General features: G+C 36.5%; 1 protein-coding gene across 2 annotated transcripts in view; it reads left to right on the top strand.

The window, feature by feature from the left end:
* Positions 1-14,002, top strand: part of LOC117781641 (semaphorin-1A) — a 154,671-nt gene that overhangs the window by 90,511 nt on the left and 50,158 nt on the right. The window lies entirely within an intron of this gene.

The following is a 14,002-nucleotide window of genomic DNA, read 5'->3' on the forward strand; positions in this document are numbered from 1 at the left end:
TCAAACAAGCGCGGATCCGGAGGCGCCAAGGCACTCGCTGGTCCGACACTCAACCCCAATCCCCAATCCTGCTAACTCGAGAGGCCTTTGGATAGCAACTGGCCGCCTACTTTTTCACTTTTAATTCAGCTTTTTAGTTGTTGTTGCTTTTGTTGTTGTTCTATTGTACTCGTGGTTGGGGGAGCGGCACATAAGCAAAGGACCAAAAGGAAAGTTTCTTTTTCCGCTGCCCTATTTTTCATTTGCATTTCCTCTGGTAGGGAATATGAGTCTAGTATGCTCTTTGCATTTTATTAGTTTTACGCCTGGCTCTTTTTGATGCCTTTAGAAAGTGGTTTATATTCTGATTAAAGTTTTATAATTGCATTGCTGAGATTCCTGCAGAGGGTTGGCTTTCTAAACTTCACAGGAGCAAAAGAAAATTTAAATATTTCGAAATTGTTTTAGCTCTGGCAATGATGATTTGCTTGTAAATGCATTAACAACTTAAAAAGTAATAATGTTGGTTACGATGAAAAGAAAGAAATATAAGGGAAATATAAAATGCAAATTAATAGAATATAATTTTATGAAAATAATTATAAAATTTGTATTGAGTCACAGTAAACTGAGAAGTCGGACATAAAAAGAATATTTAATCGAAAGCTCTAGCAGTGATCATAATTCCCTAAAACAAAACTAAATTTTAAGATACATTGCGAAAGTTCATATGTAGGTATTATTAGGTAATTGAGAAATCTTAAAACATTCAAAATTACCTATAAGAGTTTTATATCTTGAGTAAAATTTTGGTAATTTTTGGTAAACCAAAAAAGTTCTTGGTAGAATGCAGAGGTAAGTCTTAAAGGGAACAGTTGAAAGTGTAATATTAAATTCTTTAACAAGTTATCCCCTCCTCTAAAAATAACTTTTGTAATGTCAACTTTTCGGAGATGTAAATCTGTATATATATACATATACCTTAGTAATATGATGTGTAAGTCTCGTCGTCAGCATTTGCTTAACATGTTTTAAATGAAACTCTGAAAATCCAGTGAAGGAGTGCAAGATCCACATAAAGCAAACTTCAATTTACTTTTCGCACACATTGTATTTAATTTAAGTAGAAAATACTGAGTATATGAAAAGTTTGCAAGGGCAGACAGCAGCTGAAGTTGCAATCGGAGTTGAAGTAGCTATTGAGGGAGTAGAGAGAGAAGGGAGAAAGAGCCAGAAGCTAACGTGCGTGTGGTAACTTTGATTTTTGCGATGCTGGCAAAAAATAAAACCAAAAAAAAAAAGAGAAACGAGAGGAAAACTTTGCAGCAGGTGCCCCAAGATACGAAAGGTTGACAGAGGTGCGCCCAGGCTTTCAAAGGGAGAAGAGCGAAGAGGTAAAGTTGAAGGGAGTTGCTAAAGTTTGAAGCCGGGCTGAGCCTCAAGTGGTAAACTTAAAGGGTTGCCACAGAAGTAGAAGACGCGTTACATTCCCCATGTTTTTACAACATATTTATAGACAAAAGCTTGGCAAGAATTGTGCAGGGTGGCGAGTAACAGGGGGGAACCACAAAGTATTGTAGTAAATTCTGTTGTTGGAGAAAAACCGCATAAGATGCTTTCTGCGAATGTTGTTGGTTGCCAGGTTTATTATATGCCCCAAAGACAAGGGAATGGGAAGGGGGGTGGAGGGGATCTCATCGCCTCCTCTGTCCCCTTTGTCACCCACACACACACACACATGCAAATGTGCGCCGGCTGACACACATTAAAATGTTGCATACTTTCTGGATCGCCTGGCCAGAAACCAGACATAATAAACTTGTGTGTGTTTGTCACTCACTCCCTCTCTTTCTCACTGTGTGTGTGTGTGTGTGTGGCAAAAGGTCTTAGGAATTTGTGCCAAAGGAATGCATGCAGCTTGTAAGACAAGACGTCGCCACTCACTTCCTCCTTCGCCTTCGCTTCTCCTTTTCTTCCTCCTTTGCTTGCTTCAGACGCAGCAGACGGTGCAAAACTTTCAAAAATTGCAAATAGTTTTTGGTAATTTAATATTAACACTAGTTGGCAGTCCACTTGGGTTATGTACAATTTCAGCTAACGGCAATATCTCAACCTATCTCTCTCTCTCTCTCTCTCTCACTTTTACACTCTTTCCCATCTCACTCTGACACTGTTTGTTGCGGCTTTCTCATGGCACACACACATAACATTCGAGTTTTTGGAAATAGCACAAAAAGCATTTTGAAAGGCGCTGAGAGAAAACGTTTGGCTTTTGCATTTTGTGCGGTTTGTGCCATTGTTTCATTTAATAATTTCCATTGACATTGGAGCACCACCAATAAAATGATTGACATCAAGACTGTGCCACAGCATGTGGCAGCTGCTCTTAATTAAATTATTGAGTACTCAGATATTAAAAGTACATTGTTAAAAGGTGATTTTTGGTAGAGAATTTAAAATACTCAGAACATTCAACATCTGAAATGGGCAGTGGTCACTAGGCACGCAATGGTTTACTTGGCTCACCAAGCTCTTTCCGATATTTTTGACAGATAATCGATAATTATCGCATGCATGTCGGCTTCTCTTGATCTCTAAAATTTAAATGCTAATATTTTATTATAATCCAAAAAAAAAATACCAATATCAAACGGTTTTCACGCACATTTAAATCTCTGAATCAATCTTAATTTTAATTATTTACATGTTGATATTTTCGATTTCCTACTTTGCTGTTAAATTAATTAAGCATAAAAAACAACTTAAAAACACTAAAAATTCGAAATGCAGCAACTTTTCCTTTACTTAACCATTTTGCTCACATGCATAGTAATTCATTTATGGCACTCTCGCAATTTTTTGTAGTTCTCTCTAAAATGTTTAATGTTTGCTGCTTAAGTCGGCAAGTGCCCAGTCAAATGAAAACGTTAGGAAAAAAAACGCTGGAAACTACAACGAATGCAATTTACGACGCCCAACTAAAACATTTATGATTTTCCTTCTTTTTTTGTAAATTTAATTACATGCATAATTTCCGGCTTGCTTATTTCGTAGGGGAATAGGTAGAGGAAGGCAGTGTAATGTATGAATGATGCTGCAAGGAGAAAGGAAAAGAGGGAGGAGCGGAAGAGAGAGAGAGAGAGAAACATAATGAGCCAGCAAAATGCAAACACAACAGAAACGCAAGCAAACCAGAAAAAATTAAGTGAGTGCCAAACACACGCATACAAATTAGTGCTGTATTAGTATTGGTATGCTGCAGATGAGTGTGTGGGTGTGTGTGTTTGTGAAGGGAGAAGGAGAGGAGGAAGAAGGAAGGAGAAAGGAAGAGGGAGAAGAGCAACTAGCGCTTGTCGGCTTTTTGCTAGCTGAGTTTTTGCACGCATGAACGCATTTGTATGCTGGCTTTGTCGTTTGCCAGAGTTGCCACTTATGTGATTAATGGATTTTTAACAAGTTACACATTCCAAAAGGAGACCCAACTATACACATACACGTACAGGCCCATTTTGGCAAGGAGCAAAGCGTCAAAGTAACGGCAACTGCAAAGGACGGCAACGGCGACTGTTGGTGAAAGCTAAGTGCTGTGTATGTGTGCGTGTGTGCGTGTACACGTGTGTGTGGGGGTAGTCTACTTACATATGTATACGTAAGGCAACCTACTAAACTAGCATGACAGGGCGGAAATGCGAATGTGACACGCGTTTTGCATATGAAATGTCATGAAAAATGTCGGAAATGGAAAAAGCAACAGAAACAGCAACAGAAAGAGAAACATAAATGAAATAACGTGAAAGGAAAGCAAAGAAAGGGAATGTAAGAAAGAAAGGGAAAGAAAGAAAAATATTCTCACAACTGATAGGTAACCTTACAGCTGGTTTCTCTATACTTTCCCCATTTCCAATCTTGATTCTACAACGCATCCTATGCAAAGTCAACATGAATTTGTTAAGTTGCCAAAAACAGCAGCTAAAGAAAAGGAAGAATAGAAAACAGGCCACAAATTCAGCAGGTAATCCGATTCCCTTTGGCAGCTTTTATTTTTAACTTGAATCAAATGTTATCATGCCCGAATTGATTGTAAACGAAGGGCACAACAGGGAATAAAAGAGTTTCAACTAAACAGAAAATGGTGTGAGTTAAGTGTAGCATAAATTAATAAATAATAGCATAAATAAAATAAATTTAAATAAATCTTAAGATCTGCAGAAGTAAAGTTAAAAAACAATTTTTTATACCAGGAACAATTTAAAATTTGTATTAAAATGAAAACTATGATTTTAACCACAAAACTCCATTTATCAAATGACCCACAAAATGTTAAAATAACAAGGGGGCTCCGCCCTATGCTTGCTTCGCTCGCCTACTCCCGGCTCGCTACGCTTGCGGTGTGGTGCGGCAATCCCGCGGTGATCCCGAGCAAGAATATATTTACTTTATGTGGTCTGCCACGCCCCCTTTTACCTATTAAATACATTCTGCCAAGCACATTATACCCTTTTTGCCTATTATTAATGGTGACAGGGTATAGAAATGCGATTTACTGACTGATGATTGATATCAAATTGAAAATAAGTTATTCAAGATAAACATAATGAGTTCATTTCAAATTATAACTTGAAATGCACTTTTTAATTATAAGAAAACTTCTTGGCATTGTCAACTTAACTCAATAGCAAAAGTTCTGACATTCATATTGTCAAAAGGAAATTCAATCTAATTGTCACGTCGACGCCTTTGCTAAGTATCATTATGACTCAGATTTAGAGCGGCTTTAATCCTTCGTTTCCGTTTCACAAGTCACTTATGCAAATCAGCCCAAGGCCTTCCAAACTTATTTCTAAATTTTCTCATTTTCCCCACTTGACTTTTCAGCTGTTTAAGGCAAATTGCATGTGGGTCTCGACCTTCCACTCGACTCGTTAATTCCATGGAACTTGGCTGGCAAATAATCGTAATCGTAATTCAGCGTTAAATTTGTTATTCACGGATTTCGGCGCTTCTCTTAATCTGATCTATTTTCGAGAGCTTTCTCTGCCTGTCGAGCAGTCAACATGAAAATTGGGTTAACACATTAAGTCGGCATATGTATGCTTGTACGTTAGTGTTCCAATGTTCTCGTTTCTCTATCTATTCTTCATTCCCCACACCTGTCCTCTTCCACGTCCTTGTCACAGTTGCTGCGTTCAAGTTGGCAATCGAATGAATGGCGACAAAGGCGGAAATAAAATTGCTAAGCGAAAAATCCATTTCAACGTTGGTGTCCTCTTTCTTTTCCTACCTCTCTTTAATTCTGTCTCTCTTTCTCCCATTCTATCATGGCATATGTCGGCCTATCTTTTTGGCTTTTAACGGTTTTTTTTTTGTGTGCAACGACCTGCTGCACTGTGGCACAAATTACAAGAATATTTAATTCATACTTATGTTTATTAGCAATAATAAAAATCAATCATGTTTAGAGTTCTAAAAGCCAGGAACCAATAGGAGTATTATAAATTGAAATTTTTCAAAATTAAAATGAATTGCTAATTTTGTTCAACGAACTTATTTAATAAATAAAATAATAGTTACATTTTAAGTTTCATATTTAGAATAATTACACTGATTTCTAAATTAAAATGGAAACTAAAATATTAAATACAATTTTTTTTAAATTTAATTTATTCAACATTAATACATTCAAAATAAGTATATCTAGAATAATTATTTGAAGGTTATATCAATAATTCGCATCTTGTAATTCTTTCGAGAATATTATTATTACTATATTATTACTAGAACAAAATGTTTATAATTGAATATTTTGGGAACAAATTCCACTTCTTTATGTTTTTCCAATGCATTAGCAACCACAGTGCACTGTGTTTTGAAAATTCAATTTCTTGTATGCAATTTTCCTTTGGCATTTTTCAGGCGCAGAGCCAATTCGTTTACACACACGTTGGCAGCACACACATGCCACACACACTTAAGCGATTTTGCAACGTCCGTCTTTTTATTTCATTTCATTGCATTGCACTTTCTGCCTTTGTGCAATTGTGCAACAATCATTTTTGCGCCACAAATTCATTTTCTTTTGTGTGCCTCGGCGTGTGTGTGAGTGTGTCTGTGTGTGCACAACAATCGTCAGCTAATTTGGTGCGATTTATACGCATTCGCGATGTGCAACTGTGTTGCATACCTCAAGGGACTCGCGGCTACCCAAAATGAATTTTCATGGGAATTTTTATCAAGGCGCCTTGGCTGTCCGCCCCTCTCCTCATCTCTCTGCGCTCTCCTGAGGCATCTACTGATTTTAATCTACGGCGGAATGCGCAGTCCCCAATCCATCCCCCTCTGCAGTCAGCCAGCTTGATTGAAGATTGCAGATTGAATTGTGAAACAAATGTTCTTCCACACGCTTCTTCTTCTGCTCCTTCTCGTAGTCGCAGTCGTTGCCTGGCCAACAACAATGCCAGCTGAAGTAAGAGGCCCTCATTGTTGGCCATTGTTTAGCGCTATTCAGTCGCTCAAATACCTCGACTCGAGTGTGCTGTCAACAGAGAATAACAATTTTTAGACGAGAGTGTGCCGGATTCTTGAGCACAATAGAGCTTCAATGATGTCAGCGGGCGCTACAGATACACTAGATAATGATTGTATTTTCTTATAAATAAATTGTAGAAAATGGGACAAAATGAGAAATGCCAATTTTTAATAGGATTAATATACAATTTCTATATGATTTAGAGCTGCAAAAATATGTAAGCTGATAAAAAAAATACAAAACCATTATCCTATTTTTCGTCAATTTTAAATAATATCTGCTAATAAAAAACGTCTTCTAAGATCAATTTAATGTCTCACAAACATTAATCGCAATCTTACAATAATGATATTTTCTCTCTTACTTTTAATAATACTCACTTTCAGACGAATGCTTTTAAATTAATATTTTTCTTACAAAACTAACATTTTTTATGTGAGATTTGAAGCCAAACGTTTTACATAAGAATATACAGTCTAAATTTAATCTTGTAGCTTTCAACCTAAAAACCATTTAAATTATTAACCTAATTATATAGCTTGCAGTCACACAAATGATAAATTATTCTTATGCTAGAAATTTCCTTTGTCGTTTTATGCAAATCACAAAAGTTTTGGTAATAATAAACCTCATAAATGGCAAACATCTTAAGGCATCTGAGAAAAGAGGTGGGAAAGGAGTTGAGATTGCCTTTATTGTTATAAGTAATTAATATTGCATTCATTAGCCAAATTGAATCTTGCCAGGAAACGAGGGAGAGTAAGGGACATGCTCTGTTAACTGGTTCCAAATTTCATGCTTAAAATATGCAAACGGTTCGAAACGTTTCGAGAAATCAAAATCTGGCAGTGCAACAGGAAGATCAAGAGGAATGGAAAGGAAAGAGTCCTTTGATGCGCCTAAAAGCTGTTTGGAAATGCGAGCAAAGCCTGACAAATTGAAAATGAGTGACCTGTAGCTAATATTTTATGTAGGGTGTCGTTTTGGGGGTAATTGGCTCTGAAAGTGAAGTGCACTGCACTTGGACTTTAATAGTGCTTATGATTTGGACAGTTACTGGAATTGGGATTGGGACTGGAAATGGAAATGGAAATGGAACTTGGCTCGAATTCTCTTTGTCATACTGCCTGTGGTCAGTGCTTTGACTGGAATTGAGCCAATGGTGACATATGGCCTGAGGTGAGCAATGTCATTGGCAAATTTCGAAATTTAGCTTCTATCTCCATCTCCAACTGCATCCCGTATCTCGAGTCTCCTCACAGCTCAATGGCATTCACATTTTGCTTTTTGGCATTTGACAGTTTGGACATTTTCTGCTTGCATTGAGTGCTGACGAGGGAGTCGGAAATATAATGAGATAGCGTAAAGAAGAAGTGAATTGTGTAGTGAATAGGGAGGGGGAGATATATTGGGGGCTCAAAAGAAAAACGTAGGTCAATAACATCGAATTCAAACCGTCAGTACGATGCATGCCGAAAAACACAAGGAGAGCAACCAATGGCAGATTGAAAAGGGCTCATGCAATGCCTCTGACAGCATTTCGAATGAATGCATCAGTTGGAACAAGTGGCAACGCTGCATTAAAAGAGATCTCTTTGACTATGAGATACCCTATAATCGCAATGAATAACTGTTGTTTAATTAAATTGCATATTTTTTACTTTCAACAAAAATAAATGCAAATAAAGTGGAAATTTTATACTATTAAATCGAACAGGTGGCAACGATGTGTGTTTGAATATTTATAATACGTTATGTTTTTAATGTAAAAAAGATACAATTATTTTAAATGGTAACTACAAGTAGCGTGAATTTGGCCACAACGTTATATATTTGACTAACAGATACCCTGGCTATACAGTTGATTAACAGATATCGTACACTCAGTTTTCAAAAGTGTTTTATATTCTTAAAAGTATAACGTGAAAGAGGACGTTAAAGATTTGAAATGAAATACAGAAATATTGTTAAATCAAGTGGCAACGCTACAAAATAGATATATTTAAGTAATTGATACCCTACAATTGTAGGCTTTTGAGTTTAAAGACGAAAAAAGGTTTGAAAATTTTTTTAAAAATAATATAACAGGCAACAAACTATAGAAAAGCGATTTATTTGACTAGATATCGTACAATAAGATATTGAATATTATTTTTAAGGAAATGATTCTAATAGCAACTAAGATTAGCGTGGATTAATTGGCAACGCTCTTGTTGATACTCTGTAGGGTATACGGGCATTGGAAAATAGGGAACTGAAAGAAACGCTTCGATAAATTTTCTGCATTGACTGCAGTTGCGCATACATGTAATTCAATATGTGTAGATGTTTGAAATCGAGGGTTTGGCAAAGGAATGAAAGGAAGGGGTTAAAGCAACACATTGCAAATGGCCACGACATTGGCAGCAATCTTTTAACTTTGTCCAGTTACCAAGCAACACACACACACAAGTAAAGTGGCAGCGGAGAAAATGCATGAGGAGTTGCCATATCGTTGTAAATTTGCTTGATTTGCATAGCTGTTTGGCTATACAGAAAAGCCATTTACCGTTATGTGCACGATATTGGCGGCGTCTCTGCTGCCAACATGAATGCAATTCAAACGTGTGGAATGAGCAATGAAAAGGGGGTAGGTGATGTGAGAGGGGATGAAAAGAGAGTTAAGGGGGTAGCTGCAACAATGGCTGTCAAATCGTATGCCCGTCCAAAGTCAACATCTTTTGAAGCCTCAAGTGTGCAGGCGATGGATACCGATGAAAACTGAATGCAGCATGCAAAATTGCTGGGATGCAGGGTAGCAGTTAAGGGATGGGGGAAGTGGAATTGAATGCTTTCAGCCCCGTAGCAACTGCTGCCAAAGTAGCGCAAAGTTTGATGACGTGTGACATTGAAAGTTGACTGGCAATGGCAGAGTCAGTGTCAGAATCGGCTAACTGCGATTGGCACTGACTGCCAGCTGCTGCAGCTACCAGCTTCCAGCTCCTTCTTCTTACCCAACTCCCATTCCCCTGCCATGAATCACTTTTGTAAAATGCCGCAATTTGCCATCTCAATTGCAAACTATTCGATTCCCCAGCACGTGCAATGGGCCCAAGAAAAAGGTGAGAAATTCATGGTAGGCAACAACTGGCAACTCGGATTGTGGAAACGGGAAAGTGGCAAGTGGCAAGTGGCAGGCGACAAAGAGAGTGACAAAAGTCAGACATAGAAAGAAAGTGTGAGAGATCTGTCAGTAAGTTTGCCAATTGCCAGTTCAGTTATTTTGTTGGACAAACCATGTCGAAAATTTTGCTAATCGAATTTCACAGAGACGTCTTAAAATTTGGTCAAAAACTTATTTTGTTAACAAGATAATCTGTGTTATTTGGGGATATAAAACAGATCAAAAATGTATGAAATTCCAATGAAATCCACAATTTCCCAATTAATATTTAGTATGGTATATCCATAATATTAATGGATCTCTTGCTAGAAAGATATTAGTTCCATAGTATTTGCAATTTATATTGCAATTTTTAACTTGAAGAAACTTCTGTAAAGTAACAAAAATTTAATTTTTTTTACTCAATTTTTATTTCCCTTTATAGTAAGTTATGCCACTCATATTTTTTTGGAATTTTATTTTGACATTTAAAAAAATAAGTTCAATTAAACTGATGTTACATTCTAAATTCGAATGTAACTTTTTTTGGATTATTATCGATGAAAAAGAATGTCTTTTAAAAAATATGCTATTCATTTTAATTAGTTTTTTTTTTATTCAATAATTAAAGTACCATTGAAACTCAACAAAACGGTAGTATACCATAATTGCATAATTTTAGAAATTTTCTTTTAAACAAATTGCTTAACACTCTAATAATTCACATCATACACACGTTTTGTAGCGCTATATATAACGATTTTTCAAGCGTGTGCATTGGCTAATAAATAATCAAGTGGCATGACAAATAAATTATGGACATTATTCAAATGGCGCTAATGATGCTTAAATTTCCCCAGCAAAACATCAACAAACGCGTAATGTTCCACTTCTCTTTACTTATTTTTTCGTATCGTCAAATTGTGACAATGGCAGATGAATAAGTGGAGCACAAAAAAAAATATTAGAAAAATGTGCGAAAATATAGAAAAATATGAAAATTAATCAGATCTGGAGTAGACATAGCCAAAAAAAAACAAAAAGAAAATGCATAATTTATATTCATCGTATTTGGATGCCATGCACATAAAGAGAGAGCGTAATAAATATGTGCGATCTGCTTGGCAGTGCATAATAAATTTTGGACACTTTATTGGCCACACGCGAAGAACTCGGCTAAGAACTTGGCTCGAAAGATAACTCCGTGTTGGATAATGATGAGCAAACGCGTCCTAAAGCAGCCAAATGGATACATTTTGGGATCCAGTCTCTTGCAAGGTCATGTGGGTGGTTGGTGTTGGCTCTGTGGTTGAGTGGTTGTTTTTTTTTATTTGATTTCGCTTCATTGTCGTTCGCCTTGGGCCAACTTTGCATCACCGCTTCGTATGAGCAATTTGCATGTTTCTATGGGGTCTAGACATCATCCCAAAAAAGAAAAGGAAGAAGACAAGGAAGATTGTGCTTTTTCCCTGTTGTTGTTTTCTGCTTTTTTTTGACTCGGTTTTGTCTACTTGATATTTTTTTGTGGGTCAAGCCACAAAATGACGACGACGACGACGACAACGATGATTTTATTTGTTTCTTATGTTTTGTTTTTCGCCGAAGCAGAGTTTCCGCAATCTATTTTATGGCATCTCATTCTAATACCCTCCCGTTGTTGGCCCTGCAGCTTTAACGTCTTTGAAAGCCCGTCAACCACAATGCCATTATTTATGTGCATGTGGTTTTTGTTTTGTTGCTGTTTTCAAGCATTTTGAAAAGGGTCCCAAAAACATTTCATGTCCTTCTTCAAGTATCGTCCTATGAAAAAAGAAATGGGTTTTCGATGGAAATAAATGAAAATGATGACTTGTTACACATAATTTTAAAATTATGGAGAAATCATGTGAATGGGTTCATACCGAGGCGACAGCTGAGGTCATAAAATGTGTTCAAGACATATTAAATGAAAAACTTTTAAGTATACAAACTCAATTCTTATAACGCTTTATTTAAAATTTCGTTCATTTAAAATCAAAATTTTAAATAGTAGTAATGCTTTCAATGGAAACAGTTACGAAAAGGTATTAAAAACTACTCGATAAAATTTCCAATTTGTATATTTCAAAATGTGAATAGTGCACATTTCTACATAATAGACCCATAAATACTTGAATTAAAATGTATGCCATGAATGTATTAGTATGAGTGTGTTTGATAACGAGGCAAATGAGGCAAATATATTGACCAGCAATTCAGTGAGGCATTTGATGAGCGACCAGAGCTGCAAATTCCTGCGGTTTTGAATGCCGTCAGGCCAAAAATGATTCGCGGTTGCAACTTGTGCGATTCGTTGCACTCATGAATAAATCGAGAAACAAATTCTAATGCAATATGTATTCAATGCGACATTTAATATGTATACATTTTATTCTAATTCAAAAACATTAGCATAAAACAAGGAAATGCAACTGTTAAGCGGATTCTGCGCGTTTTTCATTAATTGCTTCGAGTACAGTGAATATATTTATTCAAATTTCGAAAATACACAGAATGAAAGAGAGAGATGAATAAAAGCAAATAATCTGTCGCAGTTTTATCCTTCTGTTTCGATTCTATCAAAAAGAGTAGGAATACAAGCTGAAACGGTCGAGCAAACACGACTGTGAGAGATCCTGTAGTTATTCTGCAAATAAAGAAAGTTACCAATTTATAATAGGAATAAATCAAATATTATTTACAAAGCTTTAATTTCTCCTTTCAAGAAGTTCCCTAACTGTGTCAGGAAACTATATATATTTTATAGGGTCCGACATGCAATACATAACTCCTTCTGTATGTATAGCTTTTGATAAACTTTACAGGGTCCTTGACAATGTGATCGATAACTGCTTTAGCGAGCTTACTTATTATATAGGAGTTTGTTTGCGCTGCTTGTATGTTAACTGCTTTCCTTATATGTATGTTCGTGAACTGCATTTAAGTTGCAAAGTTAAACTAAACTAAGCGAAGTAGCAGCAACAACAAGAATAACAACAACAACAAAATCAACAACAATGCAGCTAAATTTGCAACTACAACAAAACATGTGCAAAGCACTGAAAATCCTACGTAATCGTTGCGTATGCCAGCGGCAACACTGCTTGCAGGCAAAGCAACAGCAACAACAGTAACAGCAACAACAATAACAACTGTAACAAGCTGCCGTGTGGAAAATATTTATGAGCGCGGTTTTTACGCCAAATGCATTCTATAGAATGTGTTCCACACTTAACACTGCGCTTCCTCTCTCACTTACAAGCTTTAACTGCAGTTAACGTTGTCTCTCTCTCTCCCCTCAGCTGCTGTGCTCTCTCTCTCTCTCTCTTTTCGTACGCTATCGTTATCGTAAGCGCGTAAATATCATTGGTGCTTCTGCTCTAGTGGATGTGTGCGTTAAGCAGTGCGTTAAAATGTTTATGTGCTGGCTTGTCTCCGTGTGTTTGCTTGTATATGTATGTTACTCGTATATGTACACTGACGCATCCACAACAGTTACCTGTTCTTTGTAGAATACAAGGCTATATTGTAACATATCTGTTGCAATGCATGTAACAGGGAAGAGAATGGATTGATCGGCATCAAGCAACAAGTCGATCTTGTCATGTATCGGAGTCTACAAAAGCTAGATCTATCAAATTTGACCCAAGCACTTATATTAACGCCACGCAAATAACGCTCTCTTAATTTTTGCAACACCACAATTTAATAAAAATAGTTACCATCTACGATAAAAGAGCTAGAGACTCCAAATTTCCGTAATTCGAAGAAGCTTCATGACATCCACATTTCTTGTGACAGAACTCTTTTTTTCATGTTGAACACTGCATTTAATTTTTTTATGCATTCCATTTAATTGCAATTATATCGATTGAATTTAACGCTAGTTAAAGTTGTATTAAATACTCAAGCGCGTAAAAGTAGGCAATACTTTTTATGTACTTATTTATTTAATTTATTAACTTATCCCAGCGCTACAAGTATAAAACTTTAAGGTTCCTGCGCTTTTTAAGATCAAAGTTACCACTTTATTTGAGAAACAGGTATTTTATAATCGGGGTCTCGACTGTAGCTCTCTTCCATGTTTCGTTCGTCTTGATGTTGTTTCATTTAACGCTTTTTGGCACTCAACGTAACAGCGCCACCTGCCTCGCTTTCGCTGTCTCCCATTATCCCACTTTTCTGGTCTTTTTTTCACTCCACATGTATGCTAATTTCGCTCAGCACATTTTATATTTATATTTATACGCTGCTGACAACAACAGGCAACAAAACTGTAAACTGCAGCCAGTTAACTGTAAAACCGCAGGGTTGCATTCGCTCGCACGTTTGAAGTT

The sequence above is a fragment of the Drosophila innubila genome, assembly GCF_004354385.1.
Source record: "Drosophila innubila isolate TH190305 chromosome 2L unlocalized genomic scaffold, UK_Dinn_1.0 4_B_2L, whole genome shotgun sequence".
In the NCBI taxonomy this organism is placed as follows: Eukaryota; Metazoa; Arthropoda; class Insecta; order Diptera; family Drosophilidae; genus Drosophila; species Drosophila innubila.